This window comes from Buteo buteo, chromosome 8, assembly GCF_964188355.1.
Source record: "Buteo buteo chromosome 8, bButBut1.hap1.1, whole genome shotgun sequence".
Taxonomy (NCBI): domain Eukaryota; kingdom Metazoa; phylum Chordata; class Aves; order Accipitriformes; family Accipitridae; genus Buteo; species Buteo buteo.
The window spans coordinates 24,045,687-24,067,189 of NC_134178.1; the positions used below are offsets into that span (position 1 = coordinate 24,045,687).

The 21,503-nt window shown below is 35.6% G+C and overlaps 1 long non-coding RNA gene across 7 annotated transcripts in view; it reads right to left on the reverse strand.

The window, feature by feature from the left end:
• LOC142033702 (uncharacterized) overlaps positions 1 to 21,503 on the reverse strand; it is a 276,141-nt gene that overhangs the window by 133,836 nt on the left and 120,802 nt on the right. For 4 of the 7 annotated variants that reach the window (XR_012651305.1, XR_012651301.1, XR_012651299.1 and 1 more), the window contains exon 1: positions 3,766 to 4,059. The exons of the other annotated variants lie outside the window; for them this stretch is intronic. This is a non-coding gene — a long non-coding RNA (uncharacterized LOC142033702). Of the gene's footprint in view, positions 1 to 3,765; positions 4,060 to 21,503 lie in introns of those variants that run through there. 7 annotated transcript variants of the gene reach the window in all.

The window sequence follows — 21,503 nt, forward strand, 5'->3', positions numbered from 1 at the left end:
AAGAAAGAAATGGAGAGAATTTGTGTTAAATTGGATTTTCTTGTCTTCCTCCTGTAGGTTTTATCACCCAGATGACAAAACATTATCATTAGCAGTTTATACCAAAAGTTAACATTTGCCCGTCGTTTTCTATTTTCTCTAAACCACAAAGGTTGGAGCCTGTTATGCACTCCCCTTATCTTACTCCGTTACTTTAGAATCTAAGAGTACACTGTGTACATTAATCTTTCATGGCAGAGTTCACTGAAGTTCTGCCAAAATTCAATAATTATGTTCCATCCAATCCAGCAATTTATTTATCTCATTGCTGGAATTTAGAACATATAGAACAAAGTGCTTAGTTTATATGAATTAAATGCTTGCTAAAAAAACCTCCACAAGACAAAACAAAACAGGTCTGTTTTAATTTCTAAAGTTTTAAAACACACTGTAGAATCTATTGAGGAAAAAAGCTATTTTTACAAGACCTCATGTTTTTTCGATAAAATGAAAGTGGGTTTTTTTTTCATATAAGTGAAAGTATTTTATAAATACATTTGTAACTTTTATTCAAATGTATAACCATATGTATAACCACTTATAATGCACTACTAAGCCATGAAATATTAATGTCTAACAGTCATTAAAAATGCCAACTACAAAGCAAGAATTTGTATTTTGAATGGAGAATAAATTGGTTTACTGCACTGAAATGGGTAACTGGGAGTTCAACAGTTCTATGGAGTAAAATCTAGGATACAAAATTACATTAAAGTTAAGCTTTATAATTGCACTCTTTCATGATATGTTTGCAAACAAATAGAAAACATATAGCCCTCCAAGTAGAAAGATTTGAGACATGTTATTCCTGAGGGCTGTTAAAAATAAAAATGGCATACTGGAGAATACTTAATATCCTTCACCTTTTGTAGTCTCAGGAAAAGTAACTAACCAGTTATTTATCAACCTAACTATAAAGAGGACACATTAATCTACTGGTTTGGGATTTAAAAAAAGAATACAGTATCTATACATTTTAAACTTTATACTTATGAATACAGAATGCTGATTTATCTGATGGAAACATGACTTCTTTGTATGTCCATACAGACAATAGATTTCTTGATGAAGGAAAATGTTAATTTAGTGTCTGCAATCAAAAGACAAATGTTTTAAGTTTTTAAGCAAAACTCTCTGTTACTTTATATATTAGATTTTACTCTTCAAGCATGCTATCAGACAAAATTTGACTCTGGATTTAGAAACTGCTCACAAAGTTTTTGGAGCATAACCTGCTGTGATTTATAACACAACCCTTTACCAACCAAAACAGAAATGAAAACCTCTAGAAGCAGTGCACTAGCATGTGTTCATTATTTCACATTAAAACCTTCTAGGTAAAACTAGGAATATCACAGTAAAACATTTGAAAGTTAGTTTTGCAGTAACTACATGTTTATATGCATATCTTAAATTAACTGTACCTAATTTAGTAACTCAGGAGAAATTAATTCCATGCACCAGCAAATAAATTCCATAACAATTTGTGATAATTCTACTATCACATTTACTTTTGCACCCAGTATGGTAATTTTCTGGCAATGCTTTACATTAACATAGGATTCAACTTTGATGTATTTTTCCCTATTGTAAAACTTTTTTAAAAATCCCAGAAAAATGCAATTAAGTCCTATCTGGTTTATTTTACTAATGTTCTCCATCTATTTTTTTCATCATGTTGACCTTGTCTGCTTTCTTTCATTGTAAATCCAATGTGTTATAGTTAAACTCATAGGAGACTTTCGAGTATTGCAACTCAGTCTCCTGCAATGTAACAATGAATAAACTCTCCCAGGCAAAGTTATATGAAAGGAGAGATACTGAAGAGTCTATAAAGCTCAAGTTTTTTCCCAATCTAGTTATGTCTTGCATTATGTAATAAAGGAAACACACACACATGCACACACACAAACACCTTACAGAAAATGTATGGTTTAACAGAAGAAAGACAATACCTGTAAAGCCCATTTTAACAGCAGGAACTACTGCAAAAGGGATCAAGCTGGGGGGCAGGGGGTAGGGGAAGGTGCGAAAAGGCTGTTCCACATCGATATTGCTGCTGAAGTATGGTATTGCTTATAAGTAAACAAAACATATAGGAACAAGCAACTCCTCAGCTATAGCCACAAGTGCTGTTATGTAAAATAAAAATGCCTAATAAAAATGCTGCCTAACGCATTTTGTCTTTACATTGAACGCACATGGAAAAGACTCTGGGGTAGAGTATACACAGCATATAATAGGAGGTCCTTAATTTCCAGTTGCTGAGTTGCTTTGTTAAATACAGATTAAATTCACAAAACGTTCAAGTGTACAGTAATAATGTATTCACTTACAGTGCCAGACTTGTTTATATAGTATCAGCAAGGAATAATCAGTCATTTATTGCACCGATGATCTCCACAAGTTTCTAAAGTCTGAGCACACTTGAAACATGAACTTTCACAGTTCCTTATTAATGTTTAGACTAACTCCTTTTCCCCCTTTTCAACAACAAAGGACAAACCGGCTCCTGCTCCCTGTCTCATAGATCAGACCCATATCCAGATTTCAAGGAATCAGGATAAATCCAAAGGCACATCCGAGATTTTCCTTGCAAATTTCCCCCCAACAGATCTAGGCATGTATTTTTTAAATAGTTATACCAAAAAGCTTCACTTGCACAATTCAAACAAAGAAACTTCTCGAAAATGTCATTACTTACTGTTCACTGAGCATAATTGACTAGATTAAAAGTTTAAAGATTCATCTGCTTTACGTCCACAAGTGTTTTAAGCAACCCCTAATACTGTATCCTGCTTAAATGTGACAATTAGGGCTGCTTTGGCATGTTGAAAAATATAAAGGTACCAACGATTGTCATTATGCCTTAGCTCCCTGTAGCCTGTTTTTTGGGTGTCTGTAAGCTGCGGAAATTTAGAATGATAATAGCAACAATTTGGTACACGAGGAAAAAACAGACAACCTGCCCCCCCCCTCCCCCCCCCCCCCCAATACTTCACATATACTGTATAAAGTAATTTTGACATGCCTACACAACTGGTTGTGGCAGCTTTCAGACATGATTCCTAATCACAAAAAAATGCTTCAGGTTCTTTTAGAGAAAGCTTGCCGTTGGGAAGTTGATTTTGGCCAAGTGCCAAAATCATGTGCAAAAGGGGCCCTCATTACCAATTCATGGCAGCCTTCAGCGCTGACAAAAAATGTGACCCAACAGGCTAAAGCAACAACTAAAATTAAAAAGTATGAGACAAAGACAACTTACTTAATATTCCTTCCATCGCCATATTAAACTTTTCCGTAATTAAACCCTTGTTAGTTCAAAGCAGTTTCCAACTACTTTTAAATGATTGCACAGGCAGTCTGTAACAGTTGAAAGCTTTCCCTGTAAATTCTCCCCAGCCACTCCACTTTTAACAGCATTTGGGTCCGACAGCAGAACTTTCTGCCGTGCGCCTCTGCAAGAAACCCCTCTCCAAAAAGAAGCAAGGCGCCCGCACATATTTCAGCGAAAACTAAGCAGCTCATTACAAGATTTTGCAAGCGTTAAAGGCATAGGAGGAGTGAGGAGGGGGGAGGAGAGAAAGAGCTCCATACGTGGGAGCAGCTAGTTCCTAAACTTTCTAAAAAGCTTATCAAAACGGGCATGCAAACATTAAGCAATCGCAATTAACAGCGCTCTCTGCACCACTATCCCATAAAAGCAGATTTGATTCATGGCCTTACCTAGATGTCGTCTGGCTTTTCTGTGGATCAAAAAGTTTCCTGCCTAAGCACAGATATTCTTTCACAAACCATAAAGGCCCCTTTTATTAATCCAGCACTGTAACAGCCTGCTTTCTACACCACGTTGAGAGCAGGATGCGTCAGCTTTCGAGAGAAAAACAGTCTTAATACACAATTAGTGGCAGATTGTATAATAGAGGATTTATCTTAAAGAGTGAAACGGCATTTTTTAAAAAGCAAAGAGGGTGCGGTCAGATGTTAGGCTATCCCTGAGAAAAGGGGCCTAGGCTGCACTAGTACCTAAATACTAGCAGAAGCTTACTGGGAAGGGAGCCAATGGAATGACTTTGTTTGACCCAGCTGCCAATCTCTCCTGAAGCACTGCGCCAGACTAAACACTGACACTATTTTAACTCAAATCAGGCTACAGCAGCTGTTTGCTTTCCGGCTCTCAGCTATGCACCATGGCCATGATGACTCTGCACAGCACATATGATAGAGCTGGGGCACTTCTGCTAAAATATGTTCCATGTTTGGATGGGTGGTATAGAAGTGGGGGCTTGGGGAGGCTGCAGTTTTGAGGGTTTCTTGCTTCCTTTTTTTCTTCTTTTCTCTTTTTTTTTTTTGTTTTTAAACATCTCTGCCTCCATTTTCCCCAAAGTGAAATAAAAATGAGATTCGAGGCTCGCAGAAACTTCAGCATTGCAAGTCAGGTGAAAGGGTAGAAGTTACTGCTTGGGACTGACAAGAACCAGAATACACTGTAAAGGAGTGCATGTGCATGCATGACTCCAAAATCCATCTACAATATCAAATTATTTATTTTCCTCTTGCTAGTTGCTCTAAAATTGTTCAGCATAAAAATAATCAACAGATTCTCCCTCTCACTCATTTTTAACTGTAAAATGAAAGCGTGTGTGTATATATATGTAAGAAAGCAGGCGTTACATGTGTGCATACATGCACACGTTTACATATGCATCGAGATTCTCATCTAAATTACACCAGTGCAAATTGCACTGTAAACAATGAAGTTATTACAGGTTAAAACTGAGGGTGGAATTCGATAGCCAATTTACATATGAAAGTATATGAGACTGAAAAACTACATAAGCATTATTAGTAATAGGCATATGGCACGGAGGTTGGCATGTCTTTTCTAATTCAAAAAAAGCCAAAGAAAAGTTGCAGCAACAGAAACAAAGCACATACATATGTTAAAATCCAATGGAGGCTTCTAAAGTACTGGGTGTGTACCACAGTCCAACACAGCACCTACAGTTTTGCAGCATTTACACCTAAACTCAGCCACAGTACTTAAGCCAAAACTTTGTTTCCTCTCACCCCACCACAGAGGGTTGCTGGCTATTCCCAAAAACTGCATGTGATGATAATTACCTTGTTCAGTAAAAAAATCACAATACCTCCACTGAAAACCAAAAGGCATAGAAAGGGGACCCAACCTTTTTTATGTAATATAAAAGTGTGTGACTTATCTTGATATGGAGTAAAGGACAAGGGGAAGGTCTGGCTCCTGACATCTGAATGCCTTCAGGAAGCACTGCTGTGTATCTCAAATTCAGTATGTATACCCAACAGGGATAACGGGGGAAAAAAAAACCCGAAACAGAAATGGAAAATAAAACAAAACAAAACAAAACAAAAAACTCTAAACCATGAATTCTGAGCCTGTTGCTCTGTCTTAGGCTGTTGTGCAGCAACTGATTTCCATGAGCTGTTCAACAGCCTGCTACCAGAAACCAGTGGAAGTCATTGATATTGCACAAGATCAAATCTCACTAACTACCTGCCCCTCTCACTGGCCCTCAAGTATATTAACAGTTTAAGAAAAGATCCTGGAAAAGATTTTAAATAATCCACCGTAAAATCAATAAGGATTACAAATGAAATGAGTAATGGCGAGCACAACAAATGCCCAATGTTCCTATCTAACATTAGAACTGAAATGGAAGAGGAGACCTCCATTATGTCTAAAACACCAAGAAAGAACGTGCAATTACATTTACACTGAGGAAGTTACAAGAAAGACAGTTACTTACACCTGAGAAGTCTGAAATCTTAAAATGGCAGAGAGGTGAGACAAAGCTAACAGTTTTTACAGTCTCTCTCCTCTCTCTCTAAGGAGCACAGCAAGCCTTTATCATGAGATGAATTTGCAGGCCCCCGTAAAGAAAATGCAACTCCTCCTCAGCAAGGAGACTGTGTGCCCTGTGAATTCATATCTCGCATTGCACCAGACAAGAAAGGCAATATTGCAGCGATAGGTCTAGAAAGACATTAACAACACTGAATTTAGCACGGCTGGAAAAGAACAACAGTACAAGATAAGAAACAAAATATAGGCTGGAGTGAAGCTTTGCCAGCTCCTTGGGGCAGAAAAGAAGGTAATATGGCCAAATCAACAGACAAAGAATTTAGTAACAAAATTTGAGAATGACAGGAAGGGAACGATGTTGTTCTCAACAAAGCCAGCAAGGAACTTAGCCAAGACAGGACAAGATCAGGATGCCGATAAACCATGGTGGATAGGCACTTAAAACACTGACATAAAAAATACAAGACTATACACTTAAAGGCAGAACATAAAGGCTTTTCATTCAAATACTGCATAATTAGCAGAAAGCTCATGCAACCTTCTCCTTCTTGGAAAGCTAATTGAAAATTTATTCCTGTTGTCATTTGTGAGGGTGGGTCCTCTTAGTGTCATGTTGATTTGTAAAAGTTAAATACTCTTGTCATAATTGCTCCAGGGTGGTTGCAGGAGAGGGAGGTGGTATCTGGCATTTCTTTTGCTTTTAAACAAACTTTTGTCAGCCTTGGGCAATGCATGAAGAAACATAGGGAAGCACTGGAATAGGTAAACAGTAGAGCTTTGCTGATGAATACATATCTCTTTCCTTCTAGAAAACTGCTTAGAATTCTTATTATCTTATAAATGAAGTATTAATACAGCTAAGCATATTTACAGTTCCTGTTGTAGAAAATCTCTGGTTGCTCCTAAAAGGGGTTCTCTGTTAGAAATAGCACATTTATTCTTTTTACCTTGATTTTGAGTTTAGGGAGCTGAGTGTATATGTGATTACACTGTGTGCATCTATGCCATCTAAAATATCTTCAAATCATTGGCCAATATTGATCAAATTTAAGATCAGTGGTTTTAGGTGTATTTTTGAGAAACTCAGTAGCTTTGAGATCTCTATCCCTTCTCAAATATAAGTCAAATGAATAGAGAAATTTTGTCAGCATCCCTATGAGCAAATATGGAAAATCTGTAGAAGAAAAAGACCTTCTAACTGCTTCATTACTTCACAGTAAAAACTTTCGTCAGACCCACACACTGTTTTAAATATCAAAGTTCAATTAACCTCAAGAAATTAATCCATAGGAAAGTAGGCTTCACTGGTCATGAACTACCTTGGTTTTGCTGGGGAGCTGGTGGAAAGGATACTGGACATATCGTCCAAAGGCTTTGTTTGTTTGTTCTGCTTTTTAGTTTCAACTATTCAATTAGAGTGACTTCTTTTCACCCTCATTTCTTCTATGTTTAGTACTATAATTTTGGCCCACTACTCTCTATGACCAAATGATTCCTCACTTCAAGTCAATTGTAAAGCTTTAATTGATTTCAAAAGAATCAGGATTTTATCCTATCCAACCCCAAGCCATAAGCATATTGCCATAGGGTCCCAGAAAGTGATATGTGTAGAACACTGTGCAGCTATCACTGTGAGATGATTAATAACTTTCAGCTTCCACTTGTGCATCAGCCATTTCTGGAAGAGGCAATAGCCAAAACTATGACATAACATTGTAAGTCATATATACCACTCTGTCACTGGAGACTCTGAGCTCCTACAATGCTGTCCATTTGTTCACTTATTGAGCCTTCTACTATCTGAACTTTCACCAACTATCACTGCTACACTGGAAGCACTTCACCAGTAAGAATCACTAGGGGAAAGAGGAAAAAAGAGAAATTAAACATAGAACAAACCCGCACTTCAGTATTTCAGATACTTCAGGTGAGGAAGCTAGATTTCCAAAACCAAAACTGACTTCAAACAACTTTATTTCCCTACCTACTCCATTAGTACATCACCACTAATTTTATTACTATGTTTAATTTATAATATGCTTATTTAAGCTGGAAGACAGTAGTGAAATACGAGGGGGGGAAAAAAAGAAAAGAAACCCAAAGAAACAAACACACACACCCAACCAGGAATACATGCTATACTTTCTATTGAAAAGTGAGAAACAAATAAATTCAAGAGACAGTCACCTATTCATGGTGAAATGGAACCCAGATGCTAACAGCTGAGAAGGAACTTGCCTCAGAAACTTGATTGCATAAATATCTTTCATGAGGGATTTTCATAATCCTCTGAGTAAGCCAGTGCCCACCATACCCCTACCAACAGTAGTGCATTAGACTTTTCTTTTCCATTTGGTTGGGAAAATCTGGTATTGCCACAGTCCATAGACATCTTTTAAACAAGAGCATAGAACATGGCAGTGACTTTTGTAACTATGGAATTAGTTTAATTCAGACTCTAAAATTAGTCTTACACAATCTCATCATCTCCAGATGCTGCTTTATACTCATAAGTCCACTAAAATGTTTATATTATCCCATGCAAAGGGGTGAATGCCTGCTGTGGATTGTTGCTCCAAGGCAGCAATAACTTACTATGTCTTTTCTGTAGCAAGTTGCAGTGTGTTTTTGAAGTACAATCTATAGACATTTGCTCTTTCCATCACACCTCCCACATTTCCACAAGCCACAACATATTTATGCTTCAAGACATCTTCTGGAACAAATCAGTTTTAGTTTTGAATTAGAATACAGCATGACATGAGACAGATATAGCTGGGGTTTCTCCTAAGAATAAATTTGTGTGCTTTTAGAACAGGGACCAAGCAAACATCAAGCTTGCATATACGCCTTACTTCCAAGCCAAGGAAATAGCTACCATATGTATTAAAAAGTCAGTATCAAACATAATTAAATTAGATATAACACAACTGGGCCCTCAGAGACCACCATCCAATCTTATTCCATCTTTGGGACCAATTATCATGTTATTATATTGAGTAGTGCTGAGAATCCACCAAGGAAGAGGATCCTATTGTGTTGCCAAACAAAAAAGGCAGTTCTCGCCTCAAACATAATCCTGCTATTTTGTCAGTCAAATTCAGCATTGGTACATAAGATCCCTTCCCTGACCTCATACACAAGGTTAGCTCTCTTCTCCCACCACCATAATCTCTTTTGTAGTTCTGACTACTGAAGAAGGGAGACATATTCCAGTTTTTCCTATGTGGGTAAACATCTTCTATGGATTTACTTTCTATTATTTTCTTTAACAAGAGGTTAAAGAGGATAAGGAAAGAAAAAACACCAATAAAAAGAAAATAATGAAGAAGATTGTTGGTAATGCACCCCTCCAAACATTAAGCAAGCTTTAACAACTGTTTCATGCTTAGCACTAAATATAAAAATAAGATGGACAGCAAACAAATTCTATTTACAGTATTGCATACTACTGAGATGCTAGCAAGTCTAGGAAGGAATGTGATGCAGCAGTTCAAGGTGACTAGAAATCAGGATTCTTGGTGTTTATTTCTGACCCTGCTCCTAGCTCAATGGGCAACTTTAGGTATATAACTTAACCTCCTCTGTCCCAGATTTCAGTTGATATAAATTGACAAGGCTCAAAAGGCATGTGAAAGGACCTATCCAGTCAAGACTTCAGTCCTCTACATCCTAGTGTCTCTAAAAGTGTGGCAGATAATATTCCTATTAATTTTTCAGTAATTAATAATATATTAATATGAACACTATTAATTCTTGCTAAATGGTTTGAGATCCACCTTTGCAGCAATGATTGAAGAATCAAAGAAAGCATTTCATCATGAATTAATGTAAACCAAACTACAATTTCTGATTGCCTGTAATGTTCAGCTACAGTAGAAATAAATATTAAACAACTCTCTATTGAATATCCAGAATAAATTTGTGGCTGGTTGAAGTGCTGGTTTTATGTAAATTGGAGAGACAGGGCATCAGATTCAGTTTTTCACTGCATGCTTCACAGAGATAGTCCTAAGCACTAACGTCTAGAGTTTTAAACTACCTGCTTCACTGCAAAGTTTAAATAACCAATCACTCTGCCAATGCATATGCCTTTAAGTCAGCGCTGTGTTGACTCTTTAAATATTTTCACTTTTTAATATAAACTTTTCAGACAAAAATTTCTCTTACAGAACAAGGACCCTACACAACCAAAATGGAGAGAAGTTACCACTTTCTGTTTTTTCAGTCTCACCTGTTTAAGTACAGCTGACACAGAACAGATGCATGCATTACTCTTGTCTGGGGGATAGCCTGTTTACCAACCTTTTAATGACTTACAGTTGAAATCGCCTCATTTAGGAATCATGATGGTATTGACTATTAATGTCAAGCAGAAGAGCCTACCAGCTACACCAGGAGACTAAAAATCTGTGCCTTGGGTTCTTTTCAAAGCTCTGGAGAGGAAAAAAGAGGCAGGTGGGATTTGCATACATTGATGATTTCAAAAACCTGCTCATCAGTCATTTCCATTGCTATGCACTTAGACACAACCAAAAGTAAACCTGGCAATATGGGAGAAATTCTTCAGACCTTTGTGCATCCTACACCAAAATAGCTGGGTTTCAAAACTATTACACCAGAAGGTTTGGAAATGAAAGCCTTTATTTGCATATTATAAATCCACCTATAAATTGCCTGTAGACAAAACATAACATTCAAGTGAAATAACATATACAATACCATTATTGTATCCTTCATGCAAAACTGGCTGTCTAGAGTTTTCTCCTTTGAAACCCAATATAAGACACAAAAGGAACATCTTTAGGATGCTTTATCCTTGTCAGTCAAGCAACTACCTATATAAAGAAGCAATAGATAATGAAGCTTAGTAATTATCTCCTATTATTGCACATCTATGAAGGCCCAAGAGAAAAGACCATCAGCTACAGACAGCCTCTTGACTATGTTAGGTAAAAAAAATCATAACATTACAAGGTTTTGGTTAAGGGTCTGTGATACAGCAGAGTAGATTTTTACAACAGAAAGTAGAGGAAAGCAACATATTTGATAATTTTTTTCATCAAAACAACAACAAAAAATGCTATGTTGGAAAATGTACTTAATAAGTTTTTTCACACTATTTTGATGTTCTAAATTTTCATGACTGCCACTGTCAAGTGAATGTTCCATGAAATACCATATCTTGCATAGATTAAATTAGGTAGGTCTTATTCAATACCTTTCAGTTATTCATACAAATGTTAACCCCTGCATAGAGACTACCTTTTTGATACAATGCCTTCTTATGTCTAAAACCAGCTTTTATTCCACTTCCAGATGTATTTTATCAGTTATTTTAGACAGCACTTTACTGTCACTGAAGAAGTTTCAAGTTTAATTGAAGGCAACTTCTGCATCGCAGCTGAAAAAGTAGCAGCTATGAAAAGTAATTTTCAGTTAGTCACATCATCACAAGTTGGCTTACATTTACACTATACGAAGTTAAATTACCATTCCAACATGAAACACAGAAAACTGGAATTCCCTTAGGGAGAAGGCCTTGCAAAGCAGAAACCTTTTTCAAGTTGTGAGTGTGGTCTCTCACATCTGCTTAATACATATAGTTTCCATTAGTATTTGAGAGCTGTATGCAAGTACTGATGGGGAACACATGCTTATTACCTTAGTCTCATGAGTAATCAAGTACCATGAACAATCAAACATATAGTTTGTGTTTATTACTGTGTGTATATTTGTAATGTAGAAACTTGGTATGTAATGATCCCTACAACATCACAATATTTAAAGAGCAAATATTTGAGGAATGGGTTCAACAAACTTCAGTACATGCCAAAACTTTCTCGAACATTGTGTCCTCTAAAAAAAAAAAAGTAACAAGAGGAGACAGGCAACAAACTATGACCAGTTTGAATTCACCTGCACTCAACTTGATGCTGAAAATGATGGTACCTCCAGGTGCCTGTGGTTTCTACATATGCTTAGCATATTAAACAAACACTACTTCAAAACAGTGACAAGTCCATGCAAAGAGCTGGATAGCAAGCTGACTCATTTTCTTCAGTTAAACAGTGTTTTAAAAGCATTAGGTATCCATTCCTCAACTGACTGAGCAGCAGGGAGAACAAAGCAGCACGAGAGAGGACAAAGAAACAGAAGGAAACAAAACTGTTTTCTGGCTTCAAATTGAAGAATATTAACGTTTTCCTAGCTTTTGGGGGGAGTATTTGAGTATCCATAGTTTGGACATGAAGAAGCTGAAATAAGAAGGAGTAATAATTGATCTTTCATCATTTGGTGTGAAAGACTACCAAGATGCTATCAAACATCAGTACAGTGCTCATGGGTAAAAGGACCTAAATTGGGGTGGTGGAGTAGAATGAAAGTGACGAGCAAGAATTGTGGATACATTAATAATAATACCAAGAAAGTACCAAAGGAAAAACAGAAGGTGATAGGTTAGAAGGAATAAAAAGAGGAAAAGAAAATGAAATGGACTTCTTTTTCTTTGCTCATCAAGCCTGTAACCATGGGGCAGGACAAACAGAAACTTCAATTCTTCACTGCTTCAAGCTCCATTGTTGGACAGAACTAATGATGGACAACTCACAGGTTATTCAGCCCTAGAAAGAAACCAATCTGGAAAATCTTAGAAAAGTTTTTCTAGTAAAAGGCACCTGCCAACTAATAGCAGCAGTTGTGTTGCTGGACATTCACAGATTTTGTTAAATTTTGGAACTTCTCTTAGCAATAATACCTAGAGGGTGTGCCTGCACAAAATGCTTTCAGTACTCCTATAAGCAAAGTGATTTCAAATATAGCAGAAAAATGTCTTTGAGTGCAAATTCTGTTCCTCTATAGTTACACTGCAGTAGCACAAATCCTATATGAAGCTTTACATGTAAAAAGATTGTCTGCTGTGCCTTAATTATTTTTTTTTAAATCTGCTGAATACAGAAAACTGTAATAAATTACTCATCACAAGCTTAATGATGACTCAAACATTACCAAAATGGACAAAATTACAAACTGGTGATTTTTATTTTGAATCTATGTTAAGCTGAAATATGTTTCTTTATAGCAATCAGGTTTACCTCAGAGATGCAGCTGTAATGTGGAATTGTGGGATGTAAGAGAATCTAGCACTTTGTAGAAATCACTCTACCTTTTAGAGAAATGCAGCTGATACTCTGCTAGAGTGGATTTCCATGACAATGAGGCTATGAAATTTTATACCAGCTGGAGATCAGTTCCATACATCTTTCTTCATGACAAGTGACATGCACTAGTTTTGGATTCAGAGTTATGCAGAAACAGTAAAAATCAAACAAATACATAGTGTGGGTTTTTTTCTTTTCATGAAATATTTTCTTCTAATTAAGCTGTAATTTTGAAGGAAAACAACGCAGGTATATATATTTAAAAATTCATTATCTCACTACAGAAAAGAACCAGCACATGCTGAAACTTGTATTGTAATTTGGGGCATGAGAGAAAAGTGCCCAAAATATTTGCTTAGCATCAGAGGCAGAGAGTCTATGATTCTATATATTATAAAAAAGGGGAGGAAGCAAAAATAGTAATATACTGTATAACGTTCATGTACAAAAAACAAAACACAGCAAAAAAAATGAAGATGTTGCTTAGCCATGCCTTAATTAGTAAGCCATGCTTTTTAAAAAATGTAATAAGAAAGCTATTTTTTCAAAAGAGTTAAGCAACAAGGCTATTTATGCAGTTTTCTCAGCACTCAATATAGGACTAAAGAGCCTGCAATTTTCAAGGTGATTTGCAATTTCCATTAATTTGTTGAAGGTTTTGTAGCTCAATAATGAGACACTTTCATCAGTTATTAGTGAATCAGAGCTGTTTGCAGCTTTAATTCAAACACAGTAAATACAAATGCAAATGTGCACATGATTTTCTATTATCATTTCTAGAGGGTGAAAGAAGGCAAATGATCTTCAGGAGAATGGGGATGTTTATCATTATTTGTGTAAAATTGGTTAACAGCCCCATACTGCTGGAAGTGAACTGAGAGTTGTTGATGAATGCTAATATTTGGGTTGTGAGGAACTGCAAATGGTCATTTGGTGCTGGGGTGTTGGCTTTACCTCCCTGAAAACTGAAAATATTAAGGTTTTGTCTACTTTAAAAGACACCGCTGTTGGGCTGTCATAAATATATGGTTTTATTTATTCATGAGCTTCTTGATTCAAGGGAAAATTTCTTGAAGTTTAGGATCCATGTTAATTCTGGCCTCTTAGATTCAGCATCTTAAAATCCTTGCCCAAGTCTATAGACTACATCTATATTGTCGAGTTGTGGTAGAATGGATTAAAATGAGACATTAAAAGGGAAGATTTACTTGCATATTAAGATGCCTGAAAATGCACGTGGACACTCAGAATAGTTCACAAGGTGACCAGAGAAGTTTCTAATGCCTGTTGAAGCTGATGAAAAAATAAATGCCAACAAAACTTGATGTCACTGAAATCCCATTCTTTTATAGCACCTTTCAAAGCATCTTCGAGCATCAACCTTCACAAATCTGGTCCGGAGAGCAATAAACTGAATTTGTTTCTGTCAGTTAGCAAGTATAGGATATTTCCTCTTTCCAAACCAAGCTCTTAATTAAAAACAAGGCAAACATTTAAATTAAAGATGGATAACACAGAGGTTTTACTCAATAGTCACTTGATGGCAGTGTCATGTATAAAAAGATTAGACTGCTAAGTGAAAACTTTAAAAAAAAACTTTAATAACAGTAAAAAGCCAACCCAAATGACACCTTGATTACTGCAGAATATTACCCTCCTAACAGAACTCTTTTTAATGATATTTTGAAGGTCAGCAACTAAATCAATAAGTAAACCCATAACAATCATGAATTTTAAACTTAAAAAGTGTTGCTATAAAGGTTATTCCTTTAAAATCAATATATGAAGTATTTTTAATGTTATGAATTTGATATTCATTCTAGCATGTAACCCTCCAATGATAACTTATGGTTAATTTCTCTGGGAAAAAACAAACTAAAAGAATTCCATGAGGATTTACTAAGAAAGAGATCATGGACACTGATTTAATAAAAATATATGACACTAGTTTTACCCGCACAATATCATTTCTGTAGCGTATAACTATGAGAGTGGTTTGTATTTCCTGCCAGCAGGATGATCCAACTTCCTGGGTCATCAAACACAGACAAATAAACTTAAGAGAAGAGGGAAAATAGTTCATGGAAGGATACAGGTCAAGTTCAAAAGCTGCCTTTCTCTTCCTCTCCTGACTTACTCATCTGTTTGCACTTCAGGCTGGAGAGCAAATCCAGACTAGCTGTTTCAGCTGAACAATGAAAAGGGCTAGATCCTTGGGCTGTAAGTGAACAACTAGTTAGGATCTGCCTTTGCCTCCCAAGATGTCCAAAGATGATCAAACCCAACTTTGGACATTTTTATACCAGTTTGAAAAACAGATCATCCCCAACACGTAAAGACTGCTCAGCATATTAAGAGCATTGGTCAGTAACATTGCAATAATGCAACTGCAAAGACAGCTCTGTGAGGATCATACTCTACCCTTGATTCTCCAGAAAACATTTGTTTGCAATACCAAACATGTATCTAGTGAAGAAAAGACAACTCTTATTCCAGTCTTTTAACAGCTAGGCAACTCCTTAAGACTAAAATCTGTCATTCTCTTGATTTATGACTGGAACTTGCATTGCTACTGATGATTATTCAACATACTGAGTGAAACAGGAAGAAATCCTTCAAGTGGTAAAACAAACAAAAAAATTAATGTTCATAAATATTTTTTTGAGTTATAGAAACACTAAATAACATCCTGAGCTAATACAGAATTAATGCCCACAAAGTTTTCTTTTTCCTTTTCAAAATTTGGGGGGAAAAGGCAACTTCATTCCAAGCACTATAGCTTCAATGTTAGTTTTTCACCCAAAGCAAATCTTTTTTAGTCAAGTTCTTAAACCTCTACAAATATGGTTTATAATGGAAGCTGAAACAGAAAGTCTACTAAATGCAGAATCACAAACAGAAGCAATGTTTTACTTCTAAAACTAGTGTTACTTTTCTCATTACTTTTGTGAGTCACAAAATTCATATGCAGCAGTCTCAATGGTTCAATTGTACTTGAGTTTTTAAAATTAGATAAATGTCTTAGGAATTTCCAGAAAACTTAAAAAAAAAAAAAAAAAAAAATCCCTGCTCTTCCTCCACCAAAACTACTGTGCATGAAAAGAATTAACATTAAAAAAAAAAAAAAAGTATTTCTCTGATGGTTTTATCAAACAGTATTCAACAATACAAAGATAACAATACCAAACAGTTCTGGGAACATTCTTCCAATGGTATCTTGCAAAGATATTTTTCAGGTTTTATGTAAACCCTAATGTATTTAAGTGTGATTTTCTAAACTTTTATTGATGTTGTAACTCACTCAAATTTATATTTAAGCCATAAACACTAACTGTGTTATTTTATACCTGACAATAAACAGTTTACTGTAACTGGGACTGGGGGGTGAATAAGGAGGAAGGAAGGGACCTGGACAAAAAGAAACTGTAGATTCAATTTCCAAATGTAGCATTACTGTGTTCTTTCCTATGCAGAGTACTGCATTATATTAGTCTTCATTTTGATAGTTAAAAAAAAAAAAGGACAGGAAACTATGCTAGACTGAAAAAAGTTATTTCAAGTAAACTTAAAGAATAAGAATCTCATATGACTGAAATACTAGCATTATAGGAGAAATTACTTCTCTTCATACAAAAAAAAAAGTGCTTAGGGTGCAACCTTAGTGATTTAGTCAACTGTATATGATTTACGTACTACTTTTTTTATGCTAGAGTCCACAAACCAGTTCCTTCTCAAACTAGAAAGCAGCTGGCAGAGGAGGGGTTTGCTTATTTATTAAGGAGCATCTACCTCGGTATTCATTTTTATAGAACTCCTTTTTCATTGCTATAGGCAAAAATTCATTAGTTCACTGTTTGAAAAATATACAAGGAGCATTACTATGACTGATGGATTCAACATTACTAGGATGGATGGATTCCTGACTAAGTCTTATAAAGAGGGGTTGAGAGTTCATTACTCATCAAAAGATGTACTCTTTCAGCATGGTGGCAGACACATTGAAGTTGTCCTGGAAAGGCTAGTAATGAAGAACCTGGAGCACCATTGCTGTAGACCATAGTCAAGTAGGCTCGATAGCTGATTATAATCACTAGGTCACAGAAGAGAATCAAGACAATAAAACCAACTAATTTCAAATTTTAGTGGTGAAACTGAGAAACAGAAAAGTTTTGTTTGGCTCTTCAGTTTCCTTGTGCAATTTAATTTTATTCCCAGTGAATCACAAAACTATAAACCTGTCCACTTTAGAATTAATAGCTCAAAGAATTGTCAAACATTGCAGTAAACGGCAGTTCAATGTTTGCAATGAGATTATGCATTTTGGTGATGGCTGTGCAATGGGTGAGTTTAAAAGCATTTCAAAGAAGAGATTGTAGGTTCTTGCTGCACAGGAGTAGCATTGTTATTAACAGAAGGGAGTTATGCAGAGAGTAGAATGCACTAGCAGAGCAAAAAAGTTACCATGACATATGCAGCAAAAGGGTGGGAAATGTAAGCAAGATACAATGACTCAAGGTGAAGATATCCTGGAATTGTGAAGAAGCTTATGAATGAGGAGCCTGAGAGATAAGGTGTCAATTTGTACAAAAATGTTTTCCCTAAAAATGTCAAATTTTCATGTTAAAGATCCAAGAAAATCTTATTTTAACCTAACCAGTTACTGTTAATCAGAGGTTTTTGTGTTTGGGGTTTTTGGTTTTGGTTGGTTTTTTTTTTCATTTAAATTGACATTCAAATGACCTTAAAAAAATATTTGTTGGTAGAATAAGGACAAGATGCTTGCAAACATTATTCTAGCTTTGAAGCTTTATATTGCTCTCCTCTTCACCTCCTAAGCAGTTAATATTTCATACTTAACCAAATTGTTTAGATTTCCACATGCAATCAGTTTCTCCCTTTTCTAGACAGAATTGATGAACAATAACTACAAATGTTAGATAACCTTTAGATATTTCTTCTTAATATTGTTTCTATTTACTTGTTTCTTTTCTTTATCTGTTCTTTAAAGAATCTTCTCACTTCAATCCACGTGAATCCCTTAATAATTAGGTGGGAGATTTTTTATACAAAAATATTTAAAAGCAAACTGCATATGCAATTTCATGATAATATATACAAATCCTCCCCTTTTTTGCTATCAGTTATCTACTTATTAACACATACATAAAATACTAAGAAAATATTTCTATCTTTACTGGTACAGAATGGGCAAAACCAGAAAATATGACAAATCAAAATTCATGATTTTGTAAATTTCAGATCAACTACATCTTTAACAGATGCATGGAAGAGTATTTAAGGTTAGGCAGACTGCTTGATCCAACTTTTTTTGTTCTTTTAAAAATTGATGTAATTTTCAGATTTCCCTTCTTTCAAACCTGAGCCAATGAAACACAAGTATCAAATTGCATCAAATATATCATAACATATGCTTAATAGACAGCTATGCTTGTTGTTTTTCTTCTACTTTTTAATGACCTCCCCAGACTTAGCTTTTCACTTAGAAGCCACCGCTGTTGTTCCAGACTGTCCTTTTGCAGTGCATTTCACCACTTGTATCTTCATAAGCACTGTGAAGAAAATCTTGTAATATGGTTGGTATCAGTGATGCTTGGTTTCAAACTTTATTACATTCTCTTAGTTCCTTTGTGCTATCTGATAAAATGTGCATGGAGAGTAAATTTGCTACTCATGAACAACAAAATATTTTAGAAAATAGTGATCTTTCAATATAACTGTGAAACTTGCCCCATGTGTCTTTGTTGCTCTAAGTCTATCTACAAACTAATTTCTTGTACCAAAGATCATAACTCTCAAAATTTGTAAATTAAGTGGTCATCTTTAAGGAGGAAAAAAAGTACTTCTCAGGGAATAAAAATTATACCAGATTAATTTTCTCTCTCTCTTTTTTCCTCTTTTTTTTCCTACTGCCTTTTATGAGTATTTCTGAAGGAAATGTTTATGTATAATGTTATACTATACTGAGGGTACTGGCTGATATCATTGCTTAAGATATTTGTAAACATACAGTGGAGACACACTACTTCTTCTATGGGAACAAAGCACAGCAGGATTGGCCCTACAGTAACACAACATAAAAGAAGTGTTTTCTAGAATATAGGAGGTTTTCTGTTGTTGTGAAATACTTAGGGCTCAGGACTTACTAAGAGGCTTCCCAACCCTTTTGAATTTAAACTCTGATTTAGCAAGATACTTCAGTACATATTTTATAGTACGTGAGTAGTCCGATTAAGAATTGATTAGAAGCTATCTGAAGAATATCTGAACAACATATTAAAACATCACACTAAACCTGGAAATTAATGCTGTTACTGTATTTCCTTCAGTCTATTTTTTTAGGTTGCTACGCTTGCTATTCTTTTACTATGTATAAGAAACATTACAACACGATTTTACAAAATGCTAGATAATTTTACAGAGAAATAGAAAAATAGAACATTTGCATTAATTTTAAGCACAAAACCACAAATGGAAATAAAAGAGTTAAATCTAAAACAGTCTACAATAAGCAGAAGTCAAAATGTGCCTTTAGGTGCCTATTCCATTTGTCGGGCTTACTTTTATTTCTAAATCATATGCCAATGCTCTGTGATGTTTAAACTATTCTTTAAGTGAAAGAGATATATGCATCCAACTTCTTTTCAACATATTAAATCAGTTTAAAAGATAAATTATCCTGGGGAAAAAATCTTCCATGACAAGACTAATTATCATAACAACTTAATGTCAGTTTCTTAAAGCATGGGAGGAGTTTGGGGTTTTTATTCAGTTACTGTTTGATGCTGTCTAGTATACCTAAGTTCCCATGTTACACAACAGTTTTGTTTGTCCTAAATTATAATGCTTTTGATATTATATATTTAAAAACTGAACACAATCTGAACCAGTTTGATACCAAGCAACTATGTATGTTTTCACTTTATAAATAAGCAGACTGTTGCATTCAAGGTGTTAGCAAAATAATTTTTAGCACACCTTTTTCATATCAATTTATAAAGTTGATAAAGTTCAAAGAAATATTGGACCAGTCAAATGTTGGCAGCAGGCTAATGGTTATCACAACTAAGATGTTAACGTAAGAATGACATCAACATTTCTGCTTCCAAAACTGATGATGCTAATCAAAATGTGGAAATTACACAGCCACCTGGGATGGATAGGAAAGTTTAGGTGTGACACCCACAAAGTATGTGTTTCAGCAGTGACAAATTAAAGTTTTCGAGCAGCTGCAATGTTTTCAAGTGGGAGAAGCTGATAAAAATCACAAGGTGAAACGGCAGTCTCCTTCAGAACTTACTATTGGGCTAAGGACAAAGAGAGACAGAAACAAGATTTTGCTCTGAAACAGGGGGAACATACAAAAAAAAAAAAAAAAATAAGCTGTCCACCAGAAAACAAGAAAACAAAAACCACCTTGTTGTTAAAGAGAAGGGCTGGGTGGTGTGAAACTTTCTTCTTTCTGGAATGGTAACATGTGAGGTCTGAAAGGGCTTGAACAATTTTCCTTTTTCAAAAAGAAAAGAATCTTTGTAGGAATACTTGTTTTGGGAGAACAACTAGCCAAGAATATGTAGTTCAGCAGTTACTTAACCCCCAAGAGCAATTATTGCAGCCGCATCTCAGAAAATGGTTGAGATTTGCTTCTGGGACACCCACTGGTGGCCACCAGGTTCTGATGTATAAGTAGAACTACACATTCAGCGACTTGAAGGTAAAACTATTGCGGGAAGTTTCAAAAGTAGAGCAAAAGGTAAGGGAGAATACTGACATTAGAGCTGATATTAAGAATTCATACCTATGAAGACCTCCAGGACCAAAATTGGAAACACATCAAGTTCTGTTTTGTCATATTGTTTTCCATGTTGGAGAAAGCAAAGGGAAGGTGTGCTTCGCAATGGAAAGTATAGTCCATAAAAGGAAAGAATTTAGGACATGTAATTTTCCAACAGTATTTTTACAAGAGACAGACTTGCCAACTAAGGGCCAATCCAAATACATGCACATGCAAAAAAATAACTTAACACAAACACTACTACATGATACTCTACTACACTGTCATGGCACAGACATCTACATATAGTGAAAGACAATTAATGATTGTGATGGCTAATCAGGAAGCATGCTAGGAGGGATTATCTAAGTAAGCAAATCTCTTGCAATTGAGGTTGAAGTATGTTGGAAATGAAGGGCAAGCTTTGTTTTGTGGATAAAAAAGAGTAGCTCCCCAAAATACACAGCAAGGTATTAAATACAAGGAATGAATCTAAACCAAGTGATGCTCTGCAAGACTGTACCTAGTAGTGTCCTCTAGTCACTTCTGGGCATTCAGTCAGTGGGACCAGAACAGAGCCAGTCTAAACCAACCTCCCTACTCCCCCAGATCCCTATGGTGGGGAAGTGGGATCCTCAGCACCAATTGTTTCACTCTGCAGATCAGGTCC